Here is a 27,982-nt window from a genome sequence, read left to right as displayed (position 1 = left end):
CTCTTCTCTCATCTCACAAATTCATAAACACACACAAACATTAAAACAGAAAAAAAACAAGACATACATACACAGACACATATTAATCCTCTCTAACCATTCCTTTAACAAACTTACTTTGTTAAAGGAATGGTTATTCACTGTATTCTTTCTCTTACTACAGATAGCAATTTATTTCAGTATTTTTTATTAAATAAAAAAATGTTAGTATCTAAAATACAATATAATTATACACTGTATAGACACAGTAAAATCGCTATGCATGATTTTTGTCTGATTATTCTAGGGAAAAGATCTGTGTATTAAAATGTGTAAAATGTATTGGAGACTTTAAATGTTTTTAAATCCAGATATTCATACATATAATTTTACCCACACATGGTTTAAAAACAGCTCGGGGACATGTCTGTTCCCATTAAATGTATACACACACATTCACACACACACACGCGCACACACACACACACACACACACACACATCTGAAATAGTTTTCACCTTCTCACTGTTTCTTTCCTGACAGGATTGTAGCCAAATGAATAAGACAACAGTAGCAGTACTGAAATGGAGCCTACTTTTAATTGCCATGGCTTAAACAGAAGAAAAAACCTCCCCCCCCGAAAGGCATTCTGTCCCAATAACCTTTGCATTCCTTCCCAGTAACCTTTGGACTACTGTTGACCAAAGCAGATATTGGTAAGCATTACATTATGTAAAAACATCTTTTAAATATTTGATTAAATATTTGATTAGTCTAAATGAATGTATATATACATCTACACAGCCACAAATATACAACATTTATATGTATGTAATTTCACTGACGCTCTTATCCAGAGCCATTTAGAATAGTGCATGCAAACATTTTCAAATCGTTCCTCCTGTGGGACTCAAACCCATGACCCTGGGGTAGCTAGTGCCATGCTCTACACAGTCACAAAGGAAATATAAAACTGCATGTCGATGTTTTTAAATGTTCCATATGAGCCCTAATCAAATTAGTGCCATATAAACTGATTGGAGTCTAATTTCTAACACAAACCATTCATTCTCATTCCCATAGTATAGTATTACCTGTATCTGTGTTCTTCAGTTGACTGAGATTTCGTTGGGAGTCCAACGTGGTCCAGGTTCATCGAAACGGCCAGGTGAAATGACACACACGCACACACACACAGGCGCACAACAAGCACACTCGCACGCACACACACACACACAAACACACGCACACAAACACACACACACAGTTCTCCTGTAATGCAAACAAACATACAGTGTATTTTAGCCCCTTGAGGATACTGTTGTTGTCTGATAATATGTATGTTCATAGAAAACCAATTCTATTTCAAGTCTCTCATTATCTTTCATTAGAACACAGATGCATTACCTCCACAGGTAAACTCTAGGGGGTTGCCTCCACGGGTTAACACTAGGGGGTTATTTATTCGCAGTACAGACATACATTTAAAAGAAACACACAGGCCCACACACACCCACACACACACAGGCCCACACACACACACCCACACACACCCACACACACACATGCACACTCCATCTCGACTTGTCACACGGTCATTGCATACTCTTCAAATATACTCTTCAAATACTTTCCTAACAAACACAAACACTGTCAATGTGCATATCCTATGTGTCATTATATCTGGATATATATAGACAGTCATTTATATTACACTAAATGTTGGAAATATATTTAGAGATGTCCTGACATCTGCTCACAAATACAGGCAAAATGTCCTTGGATGGCCTACCTCAGGGGTGACCTCTTTCAGTAAAGGGCAAAATGCTTGTATTATGATAGAAATTTGTGTTTCATCATTATGATGTGTCAAATATAGAAATACCCACATTGTCCTAGCTCACGGAAACAATGTTAGAAAATACTGCACCGATCCATCCTATTCTGTTCTAAGACAATCAAACATCTCATAATAACGCTGTCTTCATCAAGTGTGTGTGTGTCCTCAACATGCAAATACATCATTGAAAAAATGTATCACAAAATATCAAGTATCATAAGAAACCCTTCACTGTATTCCATCACTATACCACATTCATTGGGGTGCGTTTGTGTGTCTGCATGTGTGTGAGTGTGTCCGTGCGTCACATTCAGCCCTACACTCACACACACCACAAGCATGGTGACTACACCCTTGAGATGAATCCTATACTCTCTCCCAACATGTCTTTCTGTGTGTGTGTGCACATGCTAACACCCTTCCTCATCTCTACACACCCACTGTCCTCCTTAGCATACACACTGGAACTTTAATGTGATCCCCCCACCTGGAAACCGTCCCCTTGTTCATCACCAACAAACATCCATATCTAATTTAATCTAATTTAAAGTAAAACTAAAACCATAGTTCAGTTTGATTTTCAGTTTGGCAGTCTGAGTGCCATTGACTTGCCAGGACTAGAATATGAGTTAAAGACACTGGTACACAGACTACTGAAACCACAATTAATAACATACTGTATATCTTACTGCATGGTACACAGACTACTGAAACCACAATTAATAACATACTGTATATCTTACTGCATGGTACACAGACTACTGACACCACAATTAATAACATACTGTATATCTTACTGCATGGTACACAGACTACTGACACCACAATTAATAACATACTGTATATCTTACTGCATGGTACACAGACTACTGACACCACAATTAATAACATACTGTATATCTTACTGCATGGTACACAGACTACTGACACCACAATTAATAACATACTGTATATCTTACTACATGGTACACAGACTACTGAAACCACAATTAATAACATACTGTATATCTTACTGCATGGTACACAGAATACTGAAACCACAATTAATAACATACTGTATATCTTACTGCATGGTACACAGAATACTGAAACCACAATTAATAACATACTGTATATCTTACTGCATGGTACACAGACTACTGAAACCACAATTAATAACATACTGTATATCTTACTGCATGGTACACAGACTACTGAAACCACAATTAATAACATACTGTATATCTTACTGCATGGTACACAGACTACTGAAACCACAATTAATAACATACTGTATATCTTACTGCATGGTACACAGACTACTGACACCACAATTAATAACATACTGTATATCTTACTGAATGCTACAACCACATTCATACAACTGAACATTTCCACGTAGACAAGTTAAAGGGACTCTTTTTTTTTTTTATGACGCATACTTTAAATCACAACTCCAGCAGCAGCTTCCAGCACACCCCACCTAACATCTGAACAGCTCTGTAAGGGGCCACGACTCACCAACAATCACTAGACAAATGCCACATGTTCATTCAATCATCTTGTTCCAGGACTTTACCTGCATGGCAAGAAATGCTAACATCTAATTTTTTCGAAAGGTAAAAAATTCAGAAGTTTCTAATTATCCTCTTAAGAAGGTCTGAAATAATTTGCCCTAAAAGTAAACAAAAAAACAAACAAAAAAACAATTTCTATAACTTAAAATTCACAGAACAATTCCAATTTCCTGTAACTGCAGGACTCTTTTCCCGGTGTGTAATACTGACTCCAATAACGATACAGCATCAGCTGAAGTATACATCTGGTTCACCCAAGAACGCTGGGGTCTTTCTCAACAAAGGGGGTTGTGGTTAATACCTACTGAAACCTCCTCTTTGGAACACAGGGCCGTTTCAGTCACAGGGCCGTTTCAGTCCTCTTCTTTTTCTTCTCCCCCCTTTCCTCCATCTTCTCTTTCCTTTCCAGCAGGACAGTTAGACCCCTTCCCTATTTGCAAAATGTTGTTTTCTTTAAATCTCTAGTTAAACAAGGGAAATATAAAAAAAACACAACACTGTGTTAATAATTTAAATTCAGTTGAAGACAGGTAACAGACATCTGGTGAAGACAGGTAACAGACATCTGGTCATTCATGACGTTTTTACTGTTTCTTAACTAAAAGAAAAGATGAATATACACACAAATAGTTTTGTCCAGATCTGGCCACAGTATTTCTCCTAAATAATATGAGTGTTAAAGTATGCCTTTCAATGTAGTTTGCATAAAAAATATATTGGAAATTGCAAATGCTATATCAACTCCATTCAAGTCTGGTACTGGAGGGCCAACAAATCCTATAACCAGAGAGTAATTGAAACCCAGATTACCAGATGAGCGCAATCACCTAGAAACTAAAACCAGGTAGAAACCAAAACCAGAAGTGTTATGGCACTCACGAACCAGAGTTGAATAGCCCTGCTTTAATATAAATGTAGCCTGAATTTAATTTTAACAAAACAACACTATTTCAGTAGAGTTTCTTAGGTGAAAATGAATAAAGAAACAAGGAGAAAGTCCTGAAACTAGGATTTCCCATTAGGATTTCTGGAAAATCTGGACAAGTTGGGAAATTTGATGCAATCCTACCCAGACCCTGCGCATGATGCTCTGTCACAGTCCGTTTAACATTACTTATAAGAAAGTGTGTCATTGCCCAGAGCTGAGCACGTCTTAGACGGAGGAGAAATAATTAACAGAACACTGAACATGTTGTTTGTGTTCAGGTAGGAGGAGTAGCTCTCCTCTTTGGGGCAGGAGTCGAGCTGAGGAGGGATTGGAGGCTCAGTGGGCCCCACTGGCTCTGTGACTTTGGTGAGGACACAAACAAACACACAGATACACACACAGGAACACACCTACCCACAGACACAAACAGCAGCATGCATGCACACACACACAAATACAAATATAAGGCACAGTTAGATTGGATAAAAAGTCAGACGCTGGTGAAATTATTGGCATCTTCTCGCTACGTCAACTTCCAAAACAAGAGAAACACACCATGCTTTCCACGTTCCATCAACAGGGTTGTAGCACTAAATTCTGAGCCCTGTACAAAGGCCGTCTCTGAGGGCCCCGCCCCTCTTTATTCAAGATTTTTAAAAAAATTAAGGGCCCCTCAACACATTAGGGCCCTATATACTTAGTACCCCTTTACCCCCAGTCCGATGCCACTGTCCACCAAGGATGTCCTTTTTTGTTTTTGAAACCAAATTACTCTGTATAAACTGTATTAAGGGAGTAGCATTACCCTGAACACCGGAATCGTCGATAACCCTTGAACGTATGACTCGGTCTGTAACACTTCAGGAAGACAAAGCTTTAAGTTTGTCTCAAGTGTCAATGAATGTTGCAGACTCACTATGTGTAAAAAAAGGAGCCAGCAACTGCACTGACATTGTCTTGTATTTTTACTGGTGAGAACTGAGACCTTTGTCGCTAGTCTGCACATGCACACACACACACACACACACAGCACCATTCATTTAAACCGTTTTAAGCCTTGATTGACGAGTGGCCTTCAAAACATGTTTCTCCTTTTCTTTTTAGTATGCAAGCTAGTTTCCAGACACAGCATTCAGTCAGGATATCTGTGTGTCTGCTAAAATGTAGCAGATCAACAAATGGGAATTTGCGTGGGTCATTGACATTCAGGTTGTCTGTTTCATTCAGGGTGTCTGCTCAGTTTCTGGACACTATAGGGTAATGTACTATGGGTGGGTTTGCCAGACTGAGGTTTAGGCTGGGTTTCATTCAGACAGGTAGTATTTATTTACAGTATTAATCCTGTGTCCACACTAAACACAGACCTGTGAAGGGTTCTGCCTTCGTAATGGTTGTAGGTTTTAATAGAGTGGTCAAGATGCCTCTGAGTTAAAGCCACTGCATAAACACTGGAACAGAGTGGACTAAACAAAACCCTAGTCCAGTCCTGGATTTAACCACTCTTACAAGACTCCCTTAACTGTTTTCTTAGTCCAGGTATATTCTGGGAAACAGAATATACCTGAACGTTTTCACTGTTTTTATTTCAATACCGTAAACCCACGCAGAAACTGATTGTTTTATTGGTAGTTTGCCAGTGTAAAGTATCTATCATCTTCTGTCGCTGTTACTGTTGATGCAGGAGACAAGGTGTTCGTCAAGCTTGCTTGAGCCCAGCAGGAATGTGTATCAGTCAGATCAGCAATTTAATTAGTTGAAAAACTGTAACCATCAAGTATAAACCTGGAGAATAATCATGTAATGGTTTGAGTAACCAAAGGTATGTGTGAAATGAGTATCCAAGTGACTGACTACCAGGAAGGCTTTTATAAAACCACACAGGGATGATGAAAGACGTTTGTATTTGGTTGAGTGTTTAGTGTGAAGAGAAATAATTGTATTGTCTGTCTTGTAATGTCCTTGCATCCCACATTTCCCCAAAAGGAAAATAAATTATTAACTTACATTAACTCCATTACTAAGAGTGGTTCAATTAGTTGAAACTAGTATATACACAGCATACAAACCAATGAATGTTAAAAAGAGTTTTCTGTGAGTTAAATGGACAGGAATTTGAGCTGATGTGTTCAAATTGGTTCACTCAACAAACTCTGCTCGAAGTGAGATGAATTTGAAAAAACTTATTGAGGAATATTACGTACAGTGGATATAAAAAGTCTACACACCCCTGTTAAAATGCCAGGTTCTTGTGATGTAAAAGAATGAGACAATAATAAATCATGTCAGAACTTTTCCCACCTTTAATGTGACCTATAAAGTGAACAATTCAATTGAAAAACAAACTGAAATCTTAGAGGGGGAAAAATAAAAAACTCACAATAACCTGGTTGCATAAGTGTGCACATCCTTAAACTTTGTTGAAGAACCTTTTGATTTTATTACAGCACTCAGTCTTTTTGGGTAGGAGTCTATTAGCATGGAACATCTTGACATGGCGATATTTGCCCACTCTTCTTTGCAAAAGTGCTTCAAATCTGTCAGATTGCGAGGACATCTCCTGTGCACAGCCCTCTTCAGATCGACCCTGACTAAGGCCCTGTTCCAGCTGAAGAAAAACAGTCCCAAAGAATGATGCTGCCACCACCATGCTTCACTGTAGGTATGGTGTTCTTTGGGTGATGTTTTTGCGACAAACATACCTTTTGGAATTTGGACCAAAAAGTTCAACCTTGGTTTCATCAGACCATAACACATTTTCCCATGTGCTTTTGGGAGACTTGATGTTTGTTTTTGCAAACTTCAGTCGGGCTTGGATGTTTTTCTTTTTAAGAATAGGCTTCCATCTTTTCACCCTACCCCACAGCCCATTCATATGAAGAATATGGGAGATTGTTGTCACATTAGCACACAGCCAGTACTTGCCAGAAATTCCTGCAGTTCCTTTAATGTTGCTGTAGGCCTCTTGGAAGGCTCCCTGACCAGTTTTCTTCTCGTCTTTTCATCAATTTTGGAGGGACGTCCAGTTCTTGGTAATGTCTCTGTTGTGCCATATTTTCTCCACTTGATGATGACTGTGTTCCATGGAATATCTAATGCTTTGGAAATTCTTTTGTACCCTTCTCCTGACTGATATCTTTCAACAATGAGATCACTCTGATGCTTTGGAAGCTCTCTGAGGACCATGGCTTTTGCTCTGAGATGCAACTAAGAAAATGTCAGGAAAATCCTACAAGAACAGCTGAACTTTATTTGTGATTAATCAGAGTCACTTTAAATGATGGCAGGTTTGTAATGACTTCTTTTTAACATGAGTTTGAATGTGATTGGTTAATTCTGAATGCAGCCACATTCCCAGTTATAAGAGGGGACACTTATACATCCACTTTATTGTAAGGTTTTTATTTTTCATTTTCCCCTTGTTTTTCAATGGAATTGTTCACATTATAGGTCACATTAAAAGTGTAAAAAGTTCTGACATGATTTATCTTTGTCTCATTCTTTTACATCACAAAAACCTGGCATTTTCACAGGGGTGTGTAGACCTTTTATATCAACTGTATTTATGTTTGCTGTAGGAATGCAACACTATGTTGGTTAAGATAAATGCCCTCATTTTTAGCAAACTCAAAATCTATGTATTTTCTATACTGTGTAACAATAGTGAAAACAAAATTGTTTATCTAGTTCAGATAGTTGAAGAGCAGGTTTTAGAAACTCCCTTTACATTCACTTACATATTTATTGTCTGGCTTTTCTTTACCTCAACATTTCAATTCTTTTTTATATTTTCAGAAACAAATTTTACTTATTTTCTTTATTATTTGCCATATTTGCAATGTGTCTCTATTCTGTAATCTCATTTCTGGTTTTGCATTTTTCTAGGATGGTTTGTAAAAACTTGATGTTCCTTTTTGTGGTGGAATGAAAACGTATCAGTATTTTGCTTTTACACACTTTCACAGACAGACCCTGAAATGGTAATCCTCTGGGTTTCATGTAGACAACATAGCCGATACATATTGCATATTTACACAAAACACACACCAAACCCAATCCAGAAGTTGGTCCTCCTCCCTCCCTTCCCCCCTAACCCTCTACTTATCTGACGTCACATGCCTCCTACGGGATCCTTATTCTCCCTACTGCTACAGGAAATATGTAGCAGTCAGACATGACCTCGGTGGAAGACAGGCCAGGCGCACTAACACTGAAGTACACTTTTGTTTGTGTACTTCAACCACTAACTGGTTAGGTTGAATAAAGCTGCAGCCAGATTATAATGAGCGTTATTATTACTGCAACAAAGTTGACCACATTTCATTTTTGTTATCTTATAAATACAGAGAGAAAATCATGTTCTTGGTTTCAGAACAAAATAAATAATGTGAAAGATTTTCAACAGTCACGATGATTGGATTTTATGGTGTGTATTTGTACATATAGAACTTATGCAACACAGTATTTACTTTCAGAACAAATGTTTCAATAGATATGAGTTACATTTTAAATGTAAGCCACAAAGATCAGTCTTCTATTTGGTCCTGTCTACATTTTAAATATAAGCCACAATGATCAGTCTTCTATTTGGTCCTGTCTACATTTTAAATGTAAGTCACAATGATCAGTCTTCGATTTGGTCCTGTCTACATTTTAAATATAAGCCACAATGATCAGTCTTCTATTTGGTCCTGTCTACATTTTAAATGTAAGTCACAATGATCAGTCTTCTATTTGGTCCTGTCTACATTTTAAATGTAAGCCACAATGATCAGTCTTCTATTTGGTCCTGTCTACATTTTAAATGTAAGTCACAATGATCAGTCTTCGATTTGGTCCTGTCTACATTTTAAATATAAGCCACAATGATCAGTCTTCTATTTGGTCCTGTCTACATTTTAAATGTAAGTCACAATGATCAGTCTTTGATTTGGTCCTCTCTACATTTTAAATATAAGCCACAATGATCAGTCTTCTATTTGGTCCTGTCCACATTTTCTCAAATACTCCGGATGTTCTGGAAAATTTGTATCCAATGAAATTATATATTAAAATCTTAACGCATTTCAATGCAAGGATTTATTTTAACATAACTACTCATTATGTCATATATCCTAATGAGAGTATAAGAATCAGCTAACTGTGACCAAAATGAGTCTATACCATTTTGATTGTCCTAGTTTACTGCAATGTAAAACATATTCACTCTAAACTGAGGCTACATTACTTTTTTATATATTCTAACAAAAATCAATATTTTATTTTGGGGGGAAATGTAAACACTATAATACATAAAATGGGTTAAAACCCATTAGAGGAATCAGCACACTTAAAAATAATTTATGAAATATCTTTAGTTTGAACTCACTGTTCAAATTACTCTCCAAAATGGTTGAAGAAGTAAATGGTCAATAAAAAAAAAAAAATGGTAGAACATTACCTTACAAAAAATATAAACCTCCACAGTGTCATTCCTCTGTATGGGAACTAATAATCAAAGGTTTTTAAATTCAATAATTTTTCAGAAAGATGACTTAATTTATGGTTATGTTACTATTTATATGTTTCTATTCAAATGGACTTCCTCATAAATTAATACATGCCTAAATACATTGCAAATACAGTCTATTTGATAAATTCCATTTTGAGAGCGAGTGTGTGTGTGTGTGTGTGTGTGCGTGCGTGTGTATGTGTGTGCGTGTGTGCGTGTGTGTGTGCGTGTGTGTGTTTGTGTGACCTGTCAACATCACAGTGGTCTCCTCACGGCCACGGGACTGACATTGAACACTGACAGTGTGTCGAGTGTGTGTGTGTGCGTGTGCGTGTCAGATCCGTCCACGTCAGAGGATCCACAGAGGTAGCCCCCTATCAAATGAACCCCCACCCCACCCGCACCCTCTGGCAGGCCCCCACCCCGCCCTACGATGATCCTCTTCTTGACTCGGAGAAGGGAGGAGGAAGTGGAGAGGCGGGGAGGTGGGAGGGTGAGCTGGGGCGGGGCCAGGTGTAGGGCTGCAACCACCACAGAGAAGTGAGTCATGTTCCAACTCCGCTCAAAACCAACGGTTCTAGCATACGCAGATACGCTTGCCATGACATAATCCTTCAGCGCTCCTTGTGGAGCTCAGGGTGTCATGAACGTGATGTGGTTGGAGGGGGAAAAAACTCTGGTGACAACTCAAAAAATGACTGTTTATTCCAGGTCTGTGTACAGTAGGAAGCGAATGGAACCAAGCATGGATGAGACCAATGGAAATTCATTGTCACTGCACAAGGTTTGCATTTGTTCAACAATGTTGCTACAATGTGACCGATGAACACCGCCCAGGCTGCCATGTTTTAGTGGAGGTTCCTTCTTATGGTACCTAAAGAACTACATTTTCTGAAAATGTTCACTGATGGCAGCAGGCACGTTGCACTGGGAATGGTTGGATCTTGCACATAAGCGTTACCAAAGATATGTTATTTTAAATATATGGTACAGAAAATGGCTGAATAGATCCTTCCTGTTTGGGCCTTTCAAAACAGCAACATTTGAGGAAGCATATTAAAGACCTTTTTAAGTATTTGAAATAAATGTGTGTTTGTCTAAAGACCATCCCATAGTCAGAAGCAAGGGTGGAAAGTCAGCTGCAGTGAGCATCAGGACGTCTTTCAGGACCTCATTTCATTTAGCCTGACAGTCAGGAGGGCCTTACAAAAAACACACCCATTGAGAAAGAATTGGAAATCAAGGATACGGATTAAATCAATGTCAAAGCAACACTATTAGACAGACAGGGATGAGTGTGTGATACAAAATGTCACTCTCCAGATAGCACACCAGCCATGGCAATGTCTATCACAATCAGTTAATTCACTGAATCATTTGTATAGAACCATGGAGTGAAGTGAAGTTGCGTGATTAAAAGGCCCCATGATAAAAAGAAATGAAAAAACATCAACACTCCAAGACGATTAAGGATTCAGCACCATTTGGACGGACAGCGACCGGGTTGGAATGATGAAGTTCAGCACCACATGGTGTGGACAGCGGCTGACTGTCCAACCGGGAAAAACACGGTGGTCTAGAGTTCATCACTGGGATTATCGTGGGTAAATTGGGACTGACTGCCCAACCAATAATATTGAGTATTGATTCCTTGTTATGAGGGGATTTGGAGATCAGTCAGTCTCGACTTTGCTTTGAATGTGGCTGAAATGTCTAGAAATACATTCAGGATTGTCAGAAGACAAAACAAGGGCCATTTGAGGTTCAAGTGGACATCATGGAATCCCCAAATTCACCACATGACGCTGGACAGCGACCAAAGGCAAAAACAAGAAACGAAGGGTGTAAAATGTCTCAAATAACTTAATTCTCTTGATCAACCATAATTTATTTACAGCATACACCTTTTTAATATTTTATATATATTGCAGTGGCCTGAGAAGACGGGTGGTGGAAACACCATGTTCCGGCCAGGGGATGCAGCAGCTAATTTGGGTGGAGCTGGAACGACATAAGAGGGATGAGTGGATGAGAGGGAGTGCACTCTAGAGACTCAGGAAGTACAACCCCAATTCAAAACCTGGGAAGGCAGAAGGTGCCGTGAGCCTGTGACACCTGCTTGTCTTTTGAAACTTTCTTGTCGTGTTTTTATGCACAGGAAGCTTTAAGTTTAAATCTCCAAGTAGAAGTAGGGTTTTATTTCAGGTTTTCTGTTTTTTTGGTACTTCTGGAGACCCTTTCTGCTAACTTTAATAAATGCCCTGGCCACTGCCCAGAGAGGAACATTGCACGAGTCCTTGGCTCGGCCAGTCACCCCCTGTCTTGCTACAATATATACTTATATATTAGGGACATACTCAGCAATTATTTGAAATAGATTTCCCAAGTGTTCACTGCTACAATATGTTTGCAGATTTTCTTGGTTGTCTTCCACCAATTACTAATTTGGTAAATGGCTGATAATCACGTCTGAAATCTTTGGCCCATCAATGAATATTTGTTCATCCACTTAGTGTCCTGTAGCTAAAATCTTTTATTTATTTACATACTAGCTGTTGACTGTGCTTTCTGAGAGGCCAAACACATTCCACTCCTATCCAGTGTATCAGACGTAGCACATTTCCCAGCAGCTTTAATTTAGGGTATGTGACAAAATAGTATTGAGAGTTGACAAACGTACGTGTTCCACTGAAACAGTACAGAGGGTTAGCATAGTAGGTCGATTTCATCAAATACAAAAGCACTGAACTGCAAGGGCTCAACTCATTAGCTCTTTCGGTCCCGTTGCTACCCTGTTGAGGAAGTGTTCAGTGAGACAGTGTACATGCACAGATACGGGTGGCGAGACAGCCTAGTGGTTGGAGCGAAGTTCACGCATTTAAACCCCTTAACCAACAAGGTGACCTCTGTGGATGTGCCATCAAGCGAGGTGCTGAACCCTGATAGCTAATATACAGTGAGTCGTATGGATGACGGCCTCCGCTAAATTACTAAAACCTAAATAGGGCACGTGACTGTGAGATGGTCGTCTTGCATCTGGTTCATCTCAATATCTCCGTTGTTGTTCATTTAGCAGGGAGGGTGTGGGTCTCCACTGTGTTTCCTGCCCAACAAGGGTTCCAAGTGGCAGATTTGCTATAGCAAATGTCCAACTGCCAGACATGAATTGGCCTCTAAGCCCCTCCTTCATGCCCTCGCACACAGACACCCACCCACCAAGGATACCAAATCCTTTACTAAATGAACTATCATCAAACCAAGGTAGGTTTCTTCCCATTAAAGTAAATGGTATCAAAAGAAAAAAATAAAATCCACCCAAATAGAAAATACTAATAGAAAGTACTAAAATCCCTTTACTAACTACCAGAGAGGGTGGGACTGTTTGTCTGTATGTGTGTGTGTATCTGTTCGTGTACACCTGCATGTATGTACGCGTGCCTTATGTTGGTAAGAGCTGAATATGTTTCCTCTAAAAATAAACAAAGACATTTGGAATGAGAGGGGGGAAAAAGCTTTGTGATGATATGAGTCATGACAGAAATGAGTGATGACGTTCTCCCATTCTGGAAGAGAGTCCCCCTTCTTATCTCTGTTGAGAGGCCTAGACAGTCCCCTCACCTCTTATTAGTATACAAACCAGGCATGTCTGTCAGACACAAACAGGGATTTATACACAGTGAGTCCTATAGTGTTGCATTTGGAAAGAGGTTATGTACAGTATTCCAAAAGTATTTGGAAAGTGTCACGTTTTTAGAAATTATTTTGGCTCTGTATTCCACTACTTTGGATACAATGACTGTGATACGACTATGGATACAATGACTGTGATACGACTATGGATACAATGACTGTGATACGACTATGGATACAATGACTGTGATACGACTATGGATACAATGACTGTGATACGACTATGGATACAATGACTGTGATACGACTATGGATACAATGACTGTGATACGACTATGGATACAATGACTATGATACGACTATGGATACAATGACTATGATACGACTATGTATACAATGACTGTGATACGACTATGGATACAATGACTGTGATACGACTATGGATACAATGACTATGATACGACTATGGATACAATGACTATGATACGACTATGGATACAATGACTATGATACGACTATGGATACAATGACTATGATACGACTTTGGATACAATGACTGTGATACGACTATGGATACAATGACTATGATACGACTATGGATACAATGACTATGATACGACTATGGATACAATGACTATGATACGACTATGTGGTTAAAGTGCAAACTCTCAGCTGCAATTTGAAGGTATTTTCATCCATTTCAAGTGAACAAATTAGAAATTACATAAGGTTTTGTCCGTAGACTCCCCATTTTAAGACACTGTGCTGAAATACAAAGCACAATGATGAATAAAAAAATGGGTCATTCTCCAAATACTTTTGGAGTTCAATGTAAATCCTAGAGATTATATTTTAGATTACATCAATTGGCTGATTCATTCAAGTGCATTTTAGCTATGGGTTTTGCTACACATTTAGATTTATTGTGTGTTTGTGTCTATGCTTATACATTTTGGAGAGCTTGGTAGGCCCTATTCATCTCTTGTGTACAACAATGCACTGAATATCTGACAACGGTTTAACCTTCTAACTATCTTTGAAAGGAATTCCTTTCAGTAATGAGGAATTCACTTTTTGGTTCATAGCACAATAAAAATACTGTACTAGTCATAAGAATCTTACTATTAGCAGATACCCGTTGATCTCGACAGAGATAGACTCCAGGAAAGACCACCAACTCACAGGCTTTGAGTACTAAATGTTACCAGTAAGTAGACATTCCCATCATTTCACACATTATGTCTTCTTAACATAAGGTTTTGGTTGTAAGGATGGCTGTTAGGTGAAGATATTATATTACCAGACTCCAACCAACAGGTTGGGTACAGACTCAAAATGAAGGTGTTATTTTTTGGTTGATATAATGTAGTCAGATAAAAAAAAGAATACGAAGCAGATAAATGCATATTTTTCTGGAAATACATTTACAAAATGTAGTTTTACAAAAAACCTACAACCTCGCCATAATCATAGTTGTGCTTGCTAGAATACATCTGGAGACAAGTGTCCAAAATGGAGACAATTTCCTATAACGAGTCTGAACATTGACATGGCTTAGATTGTCACTTTGGTTTCAACCAATATGACTCTTTAATAGATATGCGAGTTGCACCACTTTCCAGACCTTTAAGCAGAACTACATGTGCATGGTATGTTCCAGTCTTCCGCTGGAATAAGTCCTCTATGCAGGTCAATAAATCGTTCGATGTGGTTTATTGACAAGTGATCTCTTCACACATACAGGACCTCAATTTTCACTCGATTTAACACTGGATTTATGATCATCATAACAAAACCAAATTGTAAATCTTAAAGTCCCAATACCAATGAAGCTTGGTAAAAAAAAAAAAGTTCACTCAGAGTATAAGGTGCTATTATATACAGCAGCCCCCAAAAACAAAAACGACGGGTTTTGGAAGGAGGCAGACAGAAACTCACGAATATCAATACAAAGCAAACTTCAAAAACACTACGCACATGACTCATGGAAATTACGTGAAAAAGGAAAATATATCGTTATGTGACTGCACACGGACTTCCAATGTGAGGTTTTCCCTATGCACAGATCTAGAGCTACAGATCCTATTCAAAACCAACCCAAAATCTGTTTCCCTGCTCCGCTCATACACAGCTACTCTTTAAACATCCGTCTCTTTACACACTCAATGCCATTCTTGTTCTGTGCTCACTCTGATATTCACAAAAGTGCAGAAATTAAGTGAAAGATTCCTGGAAGACATATATCCTATCGGGAAGGTGTTTGGTTTCAATGATTAGTAATACATTAGTAATACATTTCCCAGCAAAACACCTTCCAAATAATTAGTGTACACTGAAACTGCTATTTTTTCAGTTCACAACCCGGGTTTTGGCACAATATTTCACAGATTATTAAAACTGGTAGTATAACTCTGAATATAAAAACTGAAGATGTCTTTCCTAACCAAAAACATTTGAGTTTGCGTTATACTAACGTCTCTTGAATGTATAAAAGTTTATTAATTTATAATGACATTACGTTTCCATGAATGTCAAACAAATGGCTGTAACGTTTGCAGAAATGCAATCTCTAAGGGAAGCTGAATTTTCTTCATAATGTATTTTCTCAGTGGCCTCTCTTAACACTATTGGGAGGGTTATCAATAAGCCTACCTCGCGCTGAACGCAGTGATTCTGGTTGTCCAGTGATGATATGCTGGCTAGCTTTCTCGGTGGAGACGAAGAAATCCCAAGAGGGTCAATGGTTCTGGCCAGGATGTCACATAACCTGGAGCATGTACGCTTTAGACTTTCACCGTCAACTTATATATGCCTTCTTCATGTTCCCCCTCACCTGCAGGAAACGAAAAGACATGCGTAGCATTTCAGTTCTCTAAAAACTAATAAAGCATTTTCAGTAAACGACTGGGTGGGGAGTGGAGTCCCATCCTTACAAGGCTATATTCTTTGAAAGCATACGGTGGGGACATAAAAGCTCTACTTAAACGACCTATACTAAAATATCCTGAATTCACACTAATTGAATGATTCGTTCCATGTCGTCGTAGCCTTGTTTGCCGAGATGTTTGAATCTTCAGCATGAGCCACCTTTCAACAATTGTTAGGGAATACAGATGTGCATAAGGCCTTGGCTACTCAATGCATCTCCGATCATTCGACGGGCACATACTACAAAACAACACCTTTTGCAGGCAGTGGCATTTGTTGCATGCTGTTGCATTTAATTGGGCCTATTAAACCAGTTATGCTTTAAGTGCCATACGTCCAAAATACAGATTTCAGAGCCAAGGAAACACCATGCAAAAAACTGATGGTGCATCAACAAACTCGTATCTGACCACGGTTTACTCAGTCCGAGCATTCTACTTTTATGGCCTTTCTACATACTGTCAAGCGTCATCCATTGAACGATATGACCAATAGATCAATTTTTTCAACTTTCTTTACTGTTTTTTCAGCCGTCTCTGTTCATTTTCAAGGTAAACGTAAGTGCCAAGATGTGCCAAGACGCCAGCATGGGTGACATGAAGCCTCATTCATTAGTTAAATTTAGACTTGACTAACTTTATTAGTTGTAGAATAATAAGGAATGTGACCCCGTGGAAATTTCCCTGAAACAGAGGATGCTGGAAAGTTTGTAGAAAGGCCATAAAAGTAGAATGCTGCCCGATCGTGGACGGACTAGTGAAAATATTACGCGGTCCATTTTGCAGAGAGAAAATGTACTGTGCGAATAAGGGGAGAAAGACAGTGATATGACGCTGGCCGTGGAGCTTAAAAGTTAAGCGGGTGCAAAGGTTATGTAAGAAAAAACTTCCTCTTGAACAATGTTGCTGTCTTTATCATGACTTCGTGTTATTGCACCCATATTAACCTAACAACTGTTTCTAAGCAGTAAATAGGGAAAGAAAACGTTGATCTGTAGACAGTCATAGGGAGGGAATTCCACATCTCAAATTACACTCACATGAAACATCCGAGGTTTGCAGGCCTAAGCACGTCGTTATAGGTCGAAAACACTTGTAATTTGATAAAGCAATTAAGATATGATGTCATTCAACTCTAGACTAGAAACACTATTTGGCCACAATCACGTTTTCACTATTTCACCAGCATCATATTTACTTTCCGGGCAAATGCGTTGGTTGGTTTATTGGCTTTCAGTTGGTAGTCTATCATATACCCCTTATCTGTTCTTTAATTGTTTAATGGCAATATACAATTTGATTATTGATTCTTTTCACTTTGAGTAACAGGAATTACAATTATTGTCACGTAACCAACATGTACGCAGCCCGTCACAGTCGATGACCATTTATGCACAGGATTGCAATGCTATTACGTCATTCTTATAAATAGCCCATACTTGACTGTACGCATTAGTAGCCGGATATTTAGAATGAAACAACAAATGCTTCCCCAGATTCATGGAAATGTCCCAGAAACGACTAAACTAAAGCTTAATAAGCACGGGGATTAATGAACTCATGGACAACACATTATAACAAAGCTACCAGTATATGCTTGTTAACATTGCTTTTCCGGGGTTAATCGACTTGTGTCGTCACAGCACTATTTTACTCTATCGAACTAGACATGAAGTGAAACTCTAAGAGTTTTATTTTTTATAGTTTTGCAATTATGACGCGAATGATTATGTATGCTGTTGGATACAAACTATAGGAATCTTTCCTGTTTGTCAACTGATCAATTAAGCCACATTGTCGAGCTTCTGGACTATTTCGCTCACATGGCCCCAAGACGTAAATATGTGCTGGATGCTTTAGGCTTGATGAAATACGTAGTGGTGGGCAATGCTTTAGAGGGAACAGGGGTACGCGTATGTACGAGTAAGTGTGTTGGAAAGAAAGAGGAAAAGGGAGGAAGACAGCAGGCTGGGTGAAGCATCCCAGCCTCTACGCTCCTCGCGGAAGTCGGCCGCACACACAGAACCGCGCGCTCAGACACGCTTTATATTAGTTGTTTCTCATAGGTCTAGTTACTCCTCAACATGGAATCTAACTTCAGTCATTCCTATATTCAAGTGTGTGTGTGTGTGTTCTTTTTCCCCCACACTTAACGGTTTGGAGATCGTGACATTTAAATAAAATGTCCCAAGTGCACAGGGTAGAGATGTCCAAGCACCCCCTCCACGCCTCTTTCTCACCTCCACTCTTGCCACCTTCTCCGAATGGAATCACTTTCCCCACGTGCAACTTGTTCATTCTGAGGGTCTCCCTGTTGACATTTAGGCTGCAGTAGCCTAGTGCACTTTATACGGAAAAGGCAACATAACAACATTTGGGATGAACAAAATATTTTTCAGCAGGGCGTTTTGTTGGGGGGACTGTGCACTAAAAGTGCGGATCTGGGTTTGTGTGTGTGTGACGGGGGGGGGGGGGGGGGGGGGCTCGATTGAATGTTTGCAATTACATTACTTCAAGTTGAGTCCAAAACATTTTGGGAAACTGCTAGAGCCGATACATCTTTTAAGTATCACCGGGTTGTAGAACACGCCAAAGTTTGGAAATGGAGCCGAGGCTTACGATAAAAACAAAAAACAAAACAATATAATTCTACTTCCAATAGTCTCTAGAAATAGCAGTGAAACAATAAGCAGAATGAAGTTGAAAATAATAATAATAAGTATGAAAATAATTGTAATCATAGTCATAAAAATAATCATGCGAAAATGCATGAGGTAAAAAAAAATATTACGGAGATTTTGTCTAAAAATCCAGAGGCTTGCAAGACGTCTTGTGATGTGATTCGGCGAATGCGCCCTCCGCAAATGCTTTTTGGGGTAAGGGCTTCCCAGCTTGTTAGTAATGTACAGCAAGCCCAGACCGCAAAAAGATTCGCAAAGGACAGATCTTTTTCTGCTTCTACGTTCTGACGGGAGTCCGTGAGTCTTCAAAAAGTGACACCGAGAAATACCTATTTCTCGCTTCCATTTCAGATCCCGAACTGGGTGCATCCAGCCGTCGGCAACCAGAGGCAAGCGTGTGCCTCCAACACAGTCACACTCTAAGAGACGAGCAAGGGGATTTCCAAGAGAAGCTACATCCGAATACCAACGCTACTGCATTCTATCGCTGTCCATGGTCCTGTATCTCATTGCTTCTCGCTAGTTTCATTTCTCCCCCATCTTCCTCCCTTATCACTCCCTCTCTCTCGCTTTCTCGAAAATTATTTTGTCCAAATGCACCAATGTTTGAGCCAGTGTGGCCGTTTAGGCGCTGAACATCGGAAGCAGCACTGTTTTTGTTGTTATTATGGTTCTATATATATATTCCCCTCGTTCGTGATGTCGCCTAGTGGAGAACTAGCTCTCTCTCCACCCGCTCGAGCGGTCTGGGTAAGGAGGGAGCAAGCAGTAATCTGCTCGCAATAAATAGAGAGCAGCGAGGGATCTTATTGGAACAAAAGAAAACTCGTCATCGACCAATGGCTGTCTAGCTCATATAGGGACCCCCCTTTTTGAAAAAAATAAAGGGGAAATCAAATTGTGTCCTAGCTGGCAAAAGTGACTTGATGAATGCGACTGAATTATGTACACAGAACATTTGGGTGGATTTTATATATCGATTGATTAACCGATTCTTGATTCGTGCATAGACATACAGGGAAATACACAAGTAGAATCACAGGGAAATCTATCGGGTTAAAAATTACGGGGAAAAGACAGGTATTCTTTGAAATCCTTACTGCATCACAACTTAACAACGAGTTATGTGTGTATTGTATATATACACACACGTATATACATATATATGTATAGGTTATATATATATATATATATATATAAATATATATATATATATATATATATATATACATGCATGCATATATAGTAATCTACCAGTCAAAAGTTTGGACACACTTCCACCTTCAAATGAATGGGTGTGTCCAATATTTTGACTGGATCTGTATATTTATATATATATATATATATATGCTAGACACGGAGCATTTTGAAGAGATAATATGATTTTGACACGACAGAACGCATGTCAACCAAAAGCAGGAAAGCGCTGCACCATCTTCCATAGACAACAACAACATGACTAGCATCTGAAGCGATGCATGTCCGGCGAGAGTTCACTGGAGGGTACCACTAATAGTGAGGACATGGGGGTCTCAACGAACACTTGTTGTCTAAATACCGCATGTCAAAAATTCAGAATTAGAGCAAGTGTAATCCAAAATGACAATGAAAGGAGGGGCACAAGGCGGAAGTAGCAGTAGGGTCACAACAAAACACTAGAATGATTGTAATAACAACAATAGTCACCCGGCTCAATTCTCAAACTCTGCACACACCAATTGTTAAACAGGCTTTAATGGACTCCTTTAATTTATATCAATCTGGAAAGTTACAGAATATTAGTAGAACTCTACTTACCCTTGCATTTATTTTCCTCATATGCAGTTTCCACGTCTCTCTGTGTTTGAGACCAAGTCAATTTGCTTTATTACAAAAAACACCTCGAGAACCCAGGTGTGATCCCTTCTTGGAATGGAACTAGACAATTTATATTATGTGGCCGGGTCACGGTCTATATCTGATTCCTCATTCCCTAATCTGTGCCAGTCCCCCCACCCCCCACACCATCACCACACACACACGCACACACACACGCACACACTCCTCCTCCTCTCCCTTCTTCCATCCCACAATCCCTGAAACGGTTTTATTCGACTTGGTGCCAGTGTCATTAAAGCAAAGCGAAGGAACGAGGTTCCATTCTGGGTCTTAACAAAGAAAACGTTTAAACAACGTTTCTCAGTACCCATTTGTCGCCCTGCTGTGGATTTTTTTATTGGGTGGTCTTTTCATTTGCGACCGTCTCACCAGTCAGTCACGATTCCCCCCTCCGTCTGTACTGCACAGTCGCTGCCTCTCCTGACGCAGCCAACGCGCGCATTACTCACTTTAGCAGTCACGACTCTAGAATCCGTGTTGTTTCCACAGAAATTGCACGGCCTGGCGTTAATATTGAAGTAAGGAGATTCAGACCCAATATCCGGGGCTGTTATTGTCAAAATAAAGACATAAGGGGAATGTTTTAAAAATAAATAAAGGTTTAGGTAATACAGCAGGTGAATGGTACCACACTGTCAAAACGCGAGCCAACGATGACGATTTATTTTTCATGACACTGTAGATGCTGTGTAGCTAATGCAACTGTTCTCCCGCGGCGAAAATGTGCTATATATAGGCTATAGGACAACAGTCGTGCGAGGACTGTAGCTATGAGTGAGCATGATTATTGTGTGACGTGAACGAAACTGCAGGCAGATACGAGCGATGGTTGAACTCTACTCGATATTTTGACACTCGACACATCGCTCACCTAATTCCATAAATTGTCCCTACGTTGGTTGTGTGTACGTTGACAAATACTCTAAGGATGATTCCTTGCCTATTTGATAGCCCAGAATCTTGTTTGCCCACCCCCCTCCCCAACTTAAAGTAATCCTACTGTGTATAAAAGTCAGAGCGAAACAGCAATTTCGCGGGATAGTCAATTGCCCTAAGATCACGGACACTGAACAGTTTAAAGTATATCTATGCTATCTAGGTTTCGTCCATCGTCCATTTAGTACATTCAATTGTATGCTAAATGCAATCGGATTCAAAAGCATATGAAGTAAACGTCTCATAAAGTACAGAATACAGCTAATAATCTGAAGCCGGTATTTCAAAAGTATCAGCTAGGATATAGGTAGAAACAACATAAATAGAACAGACGAACCATTCGCTTGAATGGCTGCTCTATTCTTTGTAAATAAATGTTTTCATATCCGACAGAAATAATCCATGTGCATAACTTTTGAAAACCAGCCCCTGCAGATAGCAATGAATGACGTGGACAGAACGGTAATCCAAGTCTATCAGCCTATAGCCTCTGCACATCATCTGGTAAAACTGTTCAAACGACGCGGGCGGGAAGAGGACCCTCAAAGGGGGTGGGTAGGGGGCTGAAGCCTTTGTTACTTTTGCTGCTACAGGCAAACTCATTCCAAGAGAAAGAAAATGTGTTTCCTTCCCAAACGCGCGCGCCTAAGGTTTGGTGATGCACGGAACCCCCAAGTGCCACTCGATGTATTTTCAGCACCATTAGGCCACTGTTGGACAGCTCCCGGGTTTCCCCCAAGCCTGTGCAACCGTTCAGGCTGTAGCTCCCCCTTTCCTCGCTGCTCTTCTCGTTTCTTCCTCTTCAACCCTCCTCTTGCTTCTCCATTTCTGTCTTTATGCGTCTTTAAAAAGGGAAAACATTTGCGCTAATTAGCGCTCATCAGAGAAGGGTTTTCCCTCGCAAGCTTATGTTTTTTGCGGTAGGAAAAAATATGTATAAAAAGAGACTCAACAGCGCCAACAGACAAAAGGGGATTGCACTTGCTTATTAACCGTTGGTGTGAATCCCTTTCTGTAGAGAAAAGCTTTTTGATTTTAATCATTGTCAAAAACTATAAGACATGTATCCAAGTCAAGCGCAGGAATGAGGGTCTTTTTCGGTTACTACATTGAGAGCTAAATGTAATGAGAAGCAAGACAAGACACGACATCCGACACGCATCAAAGCATGCAAAAATGACACCGAGAAATTACATTGAATTAAAAACACTACACGTGCAAAGTGTCACTTACCATAGCAGGAACCACTAGCTGAAACGAGGCAGAGGAAAAAAAACATTTAGAATGAATTCATAAACATGTTTTTTTTTTTTTAACAGGGGTAAATTAAATTGGATGTAAACAAGTATTCAGTCCACGATTTAAAGCCATAATCATGACACGTCCAGCATTCACAGGATCGCCTTCCTTACAAGTGATACTCTCCGTCTATTTCTGGCGCGCAATCAAACCCTGTTGCTATTTTTAGGTCGCTGTAAGGGGGAAAAACACTCACAAAGGCATCGCTCAGGAACGTTACGTGGAGTGCATGTAATGTACATTCATTTTGCCTCCAACTCTGCACAAGAGCCCCGAATCCCCTCTGTTGCATTGTTGCAGGGATTTTTTCCGAACGCTCCCCCCTCCCTTCCCCGTATCAGATCTTCATAGCCTTCTCGCGCCCGTGTCTCCATGCAACTTTCGCCGGAGAATTGACAACGCTGCTGTTGGTTCGCCTTTCTCTCAATAGTCCTATATACAAAATAGCATAGGTCACTTTACATAACATGGAGAACCCCACGCTGTATGTTGGGGTTTTGGCACTATTAAAAGAATAATTAAAGCTTACTGACGGGAAAGAGAAAAAAGCCGTATTATTTTGTGTGAGAGCTGCGTCAGTTACCAGGCATTGACGTCACGTTTAGATTCTCCTCACTTTACTGCCTATAGCGCCTGATTAAAAACGCCGCCATTCCACTCGTTGTCTCTCCAGCTTTTCATTTGCTTTGCAAAATAAAATGGTAGTAGGGGAATATTAAGGGTGTAGTTGGACGAAACGGGCAAACAGCCTATGCGTCTCATATCCTCAGTGTGAATGAACAATTCTCATATCTCCCTCACTCAATCTCCACCTGTGTCTCTCAAGAGCTTTTTCTTGTATTGTGGTCTTGAAGCTTGGTTCCCATCCGTGTATTTGCTAGGCAAACATAATAGCCGAGCTTGTGACAACAATACGATCTATAAATGAACTGGCTCTCTGTTCGCTCGCTACCCGTGCCCACGCGTCAGACTCGCTCACCCACGGAATCGACTCACAAGTGTGAGCAGAGTTGTCAGCGCAAGCACAAGCGCACCAGTACAGCAGATCCAACCTGTATACACACCCTAGCTCTAAATAGTCTCTCTTGTATCCATAACCCGCCCCTCGCTTCTTCAATCTCCGTCCCCTAAAATTCCCCTATCTCCTCTCCTGGGTTCACCCAGACGTCCTGCCAGCCTCTAGCGTGGAGTCACGAGACACCAGTCCAGTTTGTGTTCGCGTGTGTCCAGAGATTGGCGGTTACATCGAAAAGTCACCTCCGTGGAAGAAAAGGGGTTGCGCCAGTTGCAGCGCTTGATGCTATTTATATCGCATTGGCTTGTCTACTGTATGTCTGCTGTAGGTTTCACCCTACTGTGGACTAAAATTATAAGGCAGGTCCTGACACTAATGAGACGGGTTAAGGTTACGTGGGGGTGTTGGGTGGCTACAAAACTGACATTCTTAACTAATTATTCACAGAAACCTTATGATCATAAACGACTCATTAAGGCTACTGTTCAATGTTTTTCCACAGACATTTCGGTCCTTCTCGTTGGCAATACTGCGATCATTAATACTGTTTAAGGTTACTATTTTGTCCTTTCCTCACTTCTTCAATCCCTGTCATTTTCTATCTCTATACCTAGTTGTCTTTCTGTCAAACGTCTTTGCTGCAGCTGCAATCTTTCAATCAGTGAACCAGCAACAAATATCAATGAGCAAGACGTTCAGCTCACCGAGTTCGCCGCAAGGTGCCGCCACACTCAATCCGAGAACTATACCCCCGAATCCCCCTGAAGCGCCGGCTCCTGCTACTTTCAATGAAGCTTTCTCTCGTATTTTCACTGATTGAAAATGTCAGCTGGAGCATTTGTTTTAAGGAAGTGTACTCTGATGTTGGGATTTTCTAAGTGAGCGCAGGCCGTCTCGTCTCGGTCACTTTCCCAGACAAAGCACTGTGGGGGCATTTTCTTGTTTTTCAAAAAACCCGGGACGGGTTCTTCAAGTCGGACATCCACGCCAAACAGCCAACATGAGACCATACGCACGCATTTGGTTTAGTTGTATAGTCTCACACCTCTATTCACATTAATGACAAAAAAGTTGCAAAGCCTTGATAGTGGGAAAAGTAGATGGAGGCTAGCTTCTCACTTTAGAACTGTACTCTGAATAATGTATGCCGCATCTATTTTAAATGATTTAATCAATGCACCAGCTCATGTGTAGAGCCTATTAGCCAAACGTTTGCTAAAAAATATCACTTGTTTGTATTGGAAAGTATTAACCTATTCTTATCCAAATGTGAAAATTGTAATTCTGTATTATGTATGTTATCTTGTTAAAGTTATCAAAACTCAAGGTCCATTTTACTTAGAGCCACATGATGCTTAATCCCTTTTCAGGTGCTTTTCAGGTGCTTGCTTCTATGTGGGTCTATTAAACCCTTTCAATTCAAGTTCCCCATGCTGGCAAGAGTGAGGTAGCATTGTGTGACCCGCAGCATGCCTAGTATCGCTGTCCATGGTGCTGAAAAGTTAAGAAGGGCTGCGAACAAAAGCACTGCGTTAAAACCGTGGCAAAATCGGCTGCGCCGTAACGCTGAAAAAGGTGCGGAAAACTTAGAAGGGGCCCAGTAGTCAACTGCGCAACGGTAGTTACATTATACTCAAGGTGACACCGTCAACCGTGCTGAGAAGTTAATGGGTGCAATGGGTATGAGTTGCAGGGAGCACCATACTTCTTAATACTTTTATATTCCTCATTATATTACCATATTACCAGTCAATATAAGCGACCTATTGCTTATTAAATACTACTGAGCAATTGCAACGTTCATGTTTTATTTTAAATAATTGCTCTGGAGGACGAGTTGTCACATTATGACAAGGCAAAGGGGGTCACCAGAATGATATATGACATAGGCTACCTGAGAAACAATTGCGGAAAACCAAACAGTCAAAATAGCATACCATAATTTAGATGACATGCATGAGCGGGATATACAACAAGTACTAACTGACGCAAGTTATTACATATTAGCAAAGGGTAGCAGCGTAGCCTACGAAAAGTGCTTACCTCTTAGCTCGTGAATCAACGTTACAGCTTAGTCTATTAAACTACGTGTGCTGCCATGGACAGTTTCTCTCTCAGTCTCTTTCCCTCAGTCTCGCTCTCTTTCTCTCTCTCTCGGCTGTTACTAGGCATCCCAGCAGAGTATCCTGCTAAGCAGAGGAACCCCAGCACGTGAATACGCCTACGCATTGCAGCCCGCGCTGTCTACTCAGTGTTAAATGCTGGATCTCTCCCAAAGTGCAGGACTCACAGTAGGCTAACTCTGAACAATTATCCTCCGATGATAAGAATTACGTTTGTACATGCGTTCAAATGCCACAGATGTCAGTCTATGTAGGCTTGGCTAAGAAATATGTTCTAGACTAATGCATAGGCTACAGTAAAATAGCATTCTGTAAAATCATTGTGAACTAAAGTCGCATATCTCCGTGTAGCATGGCATTATTTTTAAGTTTGATAGAGACAACTTTCCGCGCCTCTGGATTGGGCAAGTCACGATTTCAGCGCGCAAAATACAAAACACTTACCTGCTTAAGAAATATTGTCTGCTTGTACTCTGGTGGGTAGCCGACGATGGGCTTTGTCTTGAATAAGATGATTCCGACAAAAACCTGGAAAAGAGCTCCGGGACCCAACTCGGGACACTGTGCACCTCTTGTATCAGGACGTACAAAGGGGGTCACTCAGTGCGCGACGTTTCACTTCTCTGTCTGGTGCGAACATTTGGTGTTGTTAGTAGGCTATTCTGGAACCGAGTGGGGGCGGGAGCAATGCTTTAAGCGCGTGAGCCAATTGATGAAAGAAGCCCGCCAAAATCTGGGTCTTGCAACACTTTAAGGTAGCCTACATCAAAATTAACATTTGCTATGGGATGCGCGCTATTATAATGCTTATGTAAATTACTTGGAGGTATGGAAGACATGAACGGTGTAACTATATTGTGAAGCAGAGCGAGATAGCGACTTTCCATTCATAACATATTGGTCGACCACGTTCAACAAGCTCTCCAAAGGGATTTCAAACGATAATTCAAAGTAATTAGTTTAGTGTGTACCCTAATCTTGTTTAAGACACGGATATACATCGGAATTGCTTCTTGGTGCACAATGTGGAAACTAACGGTTTTACCACGGAGACTCCCTGGTTTTGGGGTACAGATAAAGGAGTCCGCGCACAACCACAGGCACATCGCTACCCTCTGTTCGCTTCGCCAGTGTTATTGACCTGCATTGACGTCATTGCGTCATTAGGTATCCTTAGAAACACTGACTTTCAAAAATAGTATCAAATTAATTCAGCTGGCTAGGGGAGAGGGAGGAGCAACATGGGAGTGGGTAAAGGGGAGAGACGGGGTACATCTTGGACGATCTGCATTCGAACCCAAACCATTCAAATTCCACCTGATGCCCTACTTCTGAAATCAAGTAGAAATATTTTTTTTCGGAGCTTCTAGTACTGTACAGATATAGCGTATGTGGGACGGAGTGCGGAAAGGTGAAATATAAATTGACTTGATCATAATAAAGGCAATACTCTCTCGCTTGATCTAAAAATATCGCACGCCTCCAGCTGACGGGAGAGTATGTTGAAAAAGCTTTTCCCCATTCAACCCTTCGTTTAATCAGACTCAGAACACAGTGGAATGACCAGACAGACAAGACAAACTACAACGTACCAGAACTAAGTTGCCTCAATGGCGGTCATGTTAAGCTTCCAGAAAGCCCTTTGTTCATTTGATGTATAATCTAAAATAAACTAAATTATTAATACAAATAGTATTTAATT

The 27,982-nt window shown here is 40.2% G+C and overlaps 1 long non-coding RNA gene across 1 annotated transcript; it reads right to left on the bottom strand.

Moving 5' to 3' along the window:
• Nucleotides 1-27,183, bottom strand: LOC105006118. The gene is made up of 6 exons (XR_004574801.1): nt 26,725-27,183; nt 23,077-23,094; nt 16,074-16,254; nt 3,681-3,836; nt 1,074-1,251; nt 1-673 (listed from the first exon to the last, which is right to left on the bottom strand). It is a non-coding gene; the product is annotated as an uncharacterized LOC105006118 (long non-coding RNA).
• Nucleotides 27,184-27,982: the final 799 nt, after the last annotated feature.

Source organism: Esox lucius, chromosome 19, assembly GCF_011004845.1.
Source record: "Esox lucius isolate fEsoLuc1 chromosome 19, fEsoLuc1.pri, whole genome shotgun sequence".
NCBI lineage: Eukaryota > Metazoa > Chordata > Actinopteri > Esociformes > Esocidae > Esox > Esox lucius.
The sequence above is the reverse complement of the archived record's forward strand: the minus strand, read 5'-3'. Positions and strand labels throughout refer to the sequence as shown.